Source organism: Mastomys coucha, unplaced genomic scaffold, assembly GCF_008632895.1.
Source record: "Mastomys coucha isolate ucsf_1 unplaced genomic scaffold, UCSF_Mcou_1 pScaffold8, whole genome shotgun sequence".
NCBI lineage: Eukaryota > Metazoa > Chordata > Mammalia > Rodentia > Muridae > Mastomys > Mastomys coucha.
Window position 1 is genome coordinate 1,322,041 of NW_022196914.1, and position 5,946 is coordinate 1,327,986.

The 5,946-nt window shown below is 36.5% G+C and overlaps 1 protein-coding gene across 3 annotated transcripts in view; it reads left to right on the forward strand.

Annotated features, from left to right (window-relative positions):
• Nucleotides 1-1,052: 1,052 nt before the first annotated feature.
• Nucleotides 1,053-5,946, forward strand: part of C6 (complement C6) — an 83,313-nt gene continuing 78,419 nt past the window's right edge. Inside the window, exons 1-2 of one of the 3 annotated variants that reach the window (XM_031360043.1) lie at nt 1,076-1,154; nt 3,908-3,934. The gene's annotated coding sequence lies outside the window, so the exon portion shown is untranslated. Of the gene's footprint in view, nt 1,155-1,705; nt 1,807-3,907; nt 3,935-5,946 lie in introns of those variants that run through there. The other 2 variants (XM_031360042.1, XM_031360044.1) reach the window with 2 other exon arrangements.

Consider the following 5,946-nt stretch of genomic DNA (forward strand, 5'->3'; position numbering starts at 1 on the left):
TTGAAAAAGAAATGGCACACAGGCTAATTTTGTCAATAACCTAGATTAAAGTGTGTGAGTAGGAGGCAGGGGCATTAAACACAATTAATTTAAACTCAATTTCTAGTAATTTTAAAATAAACACAAAAAATGAAAAGACCATGATAACCCAAGACATTCCTATTTCTTCTATGAGTTTTCATCCTACAGTTTCCTAAATGAAACAGTGCAATTTGTCACTGTTCTTAGTCTACTCCCATACTGACTAACAAAGTATATTTGCTGCACTTGTAAAGTTGAATGATTAGCATTTTCCCTAATGAGAACCTACAGTATTTGTCTGTTCAATAATGATCATGTGGCATGTGGATACACAACATACAGAAGACCTAGTAGACAGACTCAAGGTTTCCACAGTTGGTTGCCGTTGATTTGGGGTTTTCTTAGTGGAATCACTTGGCTTTGAATCTATTGTTATTAGAAGAGAGAGGAAAAAATGGTTTCTAACTGAACACATATTCTCCTGGAAAAAATAACTGTTTCATTTTAATTCTTAGTTTCCTTAGCTTCCATTCTCTTCCCTTACACTCGCAAGTTTTCTCACTAATCAATTGCCAACAACTTTACACATAAAAATGTAGGGCATTTTATGTGATCTTGATTCTCAGGCCTCTGTAAACACGTTTGAAGCCCCACAGTTGCTAAAACACCTAAGTTAACTGCCTAGTACAATGGTTTCTCAGTAGCTATTGTTCAAATAAATCCAATGTATACCCAGAAGAAGATCTTTGCACAACTTTTCATCCCCATTTCTAGATTAATCCCTCACTCCACAAGACAAGTAGAACCACACCTACTTTCTAAAGAATTCTTTGCAGCCATAAGAGCTATTGCAACAACTCTGAATGTGGAAATCACTGAAAACAAGTCAAGACCATAGAAACTGCTATGCTTAGAATTTCAGGATTTCTGCTAATATTTCAAAAGTCAGAGTTTCGACACAATGTTTATTCTGTCAACAGTTTAGGTCACTGTTAGGGCTTTTGGACTACACAATTTTGTGTTGCCCAGTAGTTTAAAGGACTCTCTGGATGGTCTCTGCTTAGGGTGTGTGCGTTTTGTTTCTACAGCCATTCACAACTTAGGTCCCTGAGCACAACTAGATCGCTTTAAAGGTAAGTAATCTAATAATTTCTATTTCAATTTTAATACTTCAAAATTGTAGATCATGTTTCCAAGAGACTTCCCACGACAAGAGTGAAAGTATACCCTCAGACTATCAGTGTTTCTTTGACTTTCTTTTGAACTAAGAAATATCTACTTTGCTTAAATCTCAAAAGAACCAAAAGTTCATAGACTTTTAGTCTCTTGTGAGTTAAACCGCAGTAAAAGGAAGAGCAAACACACTCTTCAGCCAAGGTTAGCTATGTGTCTGGACTCCCAGCCTACAATTAGCAGTGGTAAATATCCTTTTTAGAGCCTCCGGGACACTCATAGGATAAAATATGAGCAATAAGAGGTTCAAGAAGTCTGCAAACAGATAAAAAAGTAAAGATGAACAACACGAGGATAAACTGTAGCATCCTCTGAGATCTGTCAGGTCAGATGCACTGAACTGCCCTGTAGATATGCTGTTTATGTGAGTAATGTGTACCCAAAGGTGACAGGGTATCATGAACTTCCTTCTTAACCAGGATTCTCTGAGGGTCACAAAGCCATCTTCAATGGTTCAGTGAGACTGTTGACTTCTGGAGAGGTCAAGAGGGTATACCAATTACCAGAAAACTGCAAAAACAGCTGCTCTTCTACGGTGACCCCAGATCAGAGGTTGTTTCTCAACTATTTGCAAAAATTCTCTCTCTCTCTCTCTCTCTCTCTCTCTCTCTCTCTCTCTCTCTCTCTCTCTCTCTCTCTCTCTCTCTGTCTAACAAACCCTACTGAACATTTGTTAATTGATATTTCCATTAAAAATATGTGCCAGTTAGTCAAATATTTACATTGACTATTAGTTACCCTTAAATTATTTAAAGAAATTGAGAATCAGCAAACAAGGAACTATATGATAATATATATTGAGTGATGATAACAATAAATTAAAGAGATAGTTCTCTTTGTTTGAATGAGAATTCCTCTTTTAACATAAAATCACCCTTTTACCCCTAATTTATTTATCTTAGTACTCAGGAAACACACCCAGGGCCTTGTACATACATGCAAAACAAGTAGTAAAAAGCTGTGTCACTAATTGACACCCAATCCCAATAATTTTTTATCAAAACAAAAGTACTATAAAAGGAGTAGCTGACAGCCAACTTTGTTACTAGCATCATCAAATAAGTTTAGAGTCACCATCTTTTTCATATTGTTCTCCAAACTTCCCCTAGCAGAGTTATGACCAAATAATAGATCAGAATATTTTATGCAAGCTTTGTCCTGGAAATTTTAAGGATAATTGTGAAGAAAATCCACTTCTGATTTCAAGCATCTACAAATCAAAGCAGATGGTATTTGCTAAGAACTGAGGCCTGATAATGTCACACATTGTCACTTATCTCAACTATTCTAATGCTAAGTATACAAAACTAAAAGTTTGTTTTCTTTCTAATATGTGTAGGGAGATTTTAGAAGGTGTTTGTCTCTGCCAAAAATGATTTCTTAAGACTTGCAGCAGCATTTACACAGATAAACTACCTAGATTTTCTGATTCCTCTCATCCCTGTGCTTTTAAGATGCTGAGGCAAAACAAAAACATAAAAAAAAAAAACAGGAAATATGAATCACTTACTAGGGAACAACAGTGAATAAGCAAGTTGAGTAGTCTATAAAGGAGACCTGTTTCTACTATCAAAATAAATTAGGGCTACAGAAGCTTATGAGTTGGATTAAAAGACACTAGACAAAAAGCATGAGTAAGGTCTTCAACATCTGCCTACCCTTTGCAGACAGTGACAATGGCTTCCATTTCTTTGTATCTTGTTCACTGCCCAGCAGTATTAGATGAAGGTAGATGCAGGTAGAGTGTCATTGACATTGAAGACTGCATTCAACATGTGGCAGTGGATCTGGTTGCTTTTATTCTAGCCCTTTACTCTAATCTGTCAGATAAGGTAAAAGAGTTTAGCAAGAAAGTCCTTATTTCTGAGTCCACTGGAGAAACAATTCTGACACCCTTCCTTGGCTTAAAATAAAATCTACTGTCCCATCTTATTGTTGCTGACATATCGTTTTATCACAACTAAGAAATGTAAGCTCATTACATTAAAATATAATCAGAAAATAGCCCTCCAAGACATTTAAAAGAACTATAATTCAGTAGGATAATTGGGCAATATTAAAACTTGTATGTTTGCTAGGAACATACTTTCTGTCTCCATGGTTATGCATCTAAAGTGTACTAACACTTAATTACAGAGTTACAGCAATTGCTAATACTGAATTTCCACAATGAGGATAATTGTTACACGCAATTAGTGCATAAAACTATGCAGCCAGCAACAGTGAAAAGAAATAGCTAGTGTTGTAACCCTAGCCTGTAGTTCTAGCCATTAGAAGTCCAAAGCAAGAGGATCGGAAGTTCCAGACTAGTCTGAGCTAGCGTTAAGTGGGTTTAAGGCTAGAATGGGTGACTTGGTAAGACCTTATCTCTAAATAGCGCATCAAAAGAGGTCCGGAGACATACACAGTGGTAGAATATTTGTTGAACATGCATGAAGCCCTTGGTTGAATTTATACTACCAGAAAACAAAACAAAAATTAAGGACATAAATATTTCTCTATTAATAGGAAAGTGCATTATGTCTTGAAAAAGCTAAGCAGCATCATATGACTTCTTCTGCTGTGCATATGTCTTTGGAGTCTGTGCATGCACACATATATGAAGGGTGTGTTCATATATTTTTATTGACCTATAACTACATTTTTATTTTAGAGATAAATAAACTGAGACATAGAGAAGGTAAGTGAATGTCATTTTTTGTTTTAGATGAAAGTTATTATATTAATTGCAAGAGCATTGTATAGATATTATTTGTATTATTAGAGTATGTAATATCAAATTTGTGAATGTCAGGAAATAGTGGTGACTTTATAAATAACTCCCAGATACTCAAGGCCTTACAACACACCAGGAAGACACACTCATCATGATTTTTATTTAACATTAATCATGTAAAATTTTCTTGTACTCAGGGTAGTAGAACTCTGGAAATCCCAATGCTTCAGTAATCTGATAATTAGTGTTGCTAGGAAGTTGACAAAAGGATGCATTTCATTCAAAAGTCAAGCATTTTGAATGAGCTCTTGATATGCTGCCTCAATTGTACCTCCTTGAACTTCACAGTTAGTGATATAGAGAAGTATAGTTTATTTTTCTCTTTTTTTAATTAAAAACAGATGGTTTGCTAATCTGGACTTCCTTTTCCCCTACCCCCACCCCCACTCCCGTTCGGGCCCACAACCTTTCTGTCTCTCCAGAAAACAGCCACCTTTGGAATAATAATAAAGTAGAATAAGATAAAGCCTTATAAAGTGGTGGCTCACGCCTTTAATCCCAGCACTTGGAAGGCAGAGGCAGGTGGATTTCTGAGTTCGAGGCCAACCTGGTCTACAAGTGAGTTCCAGAACAGCCAAGGCTACACAGAGAAACCCTGTCTCGAAGAAAACAAAAATAAAAAAAAAATTTAAAAAGTAGGATAAGATAGAATTAATTAACCAAAATATGACAAAACAAATAAACAAGTAAAGGAACCGAAGGAAGCACAAGAGATGCTGTTAATACCGTAGAATTTTATTAGGACTCATTTTATTGCTATATTTCTTCAGCAGAACATTTGGTTTTTTTCCTCTGAGGTATCTTTCCTACCTAGTCTTAGATTCTTGGCTGCTCAGAGGGGTTGTGTATGGGGTCCATCTCATGAAGTGGGTCTTAATTCAAATCATATTTTGGTTGATTACTCCCACAAGTTTTGTGCCACTATTTTACCAGTGTATCTCACAGGCTGGTCAATCTTGTAGCTCAAAGTTTAATGGCTATGTTGGTCTTTATGTTTCTTTTTTGGTAGCCTGCAGAGTATCTTTTAGTACTATGAATGCTAGTCCTCAGTAATGAAGGCTCTAGGCACTAGCTTAGGTTCTCCATGTTCAATGAGTGTATACGTGTTGTCTTCAGCAATAGAGCTTTAATGTCATTTTAGGGGAAGTTACCAATAGCCTTGACAATAGCCTGGGTTTTTTAGGAATTCTTACGGGACCCCATTAGTTAATAACTCAATTAGATATAACACATTTCACATACTGGAAGTTTCATTTGGTGATGAGCGATGTCTAGTTGTGCTTCTGTTGTCCGCCCTCCCCATTATTTGGCAATTTAATTTACAACACCTTCATATATTTATATATTTTAGGAAGATTCTACTACATTCGGTTTTCACATGACACATCAGCCCTTTGTTTCCCCTTCCCATATCCCTCCCTTACCTATTCCCTTCTCCTCTCCATTTGATCCTCTCATTCCTATTTCCCCTCCTCCCACACTCATAACTACCTATTCTATTTCTTATGCTAGAGGACTATAAGATGTATCGAGGCTCCAGTCAGATTTAGCAAGGGCAGGTAGCACTAGAGTTAACCAGATAGTGGGGGGCAAGTGTAAGAAAATAAACAACACAAACCAGGGTCACTTGCCAAGATGAGAACCCAATTCTCCCACCATAGCAAGTCCTGGACACAACATCACACCGGAAAAGCAAGATTCAGATCTAAAATCACTTATCATGATGATGATACAGGACCTTAAGAAAGAGAAAAATAGCACCCTCAAAGAAATACAGGAGAACACAGGTAAAGAGCTACAAGCTCTTAAAGAGGAAACACAAAAATCCCTTAAAGAACTACAGTAAACCACAATCAAACAGGTGAAGGAAATGAGCAAAACTGTCCAGAATCTAAAAATGGAAATAGAAACAATAA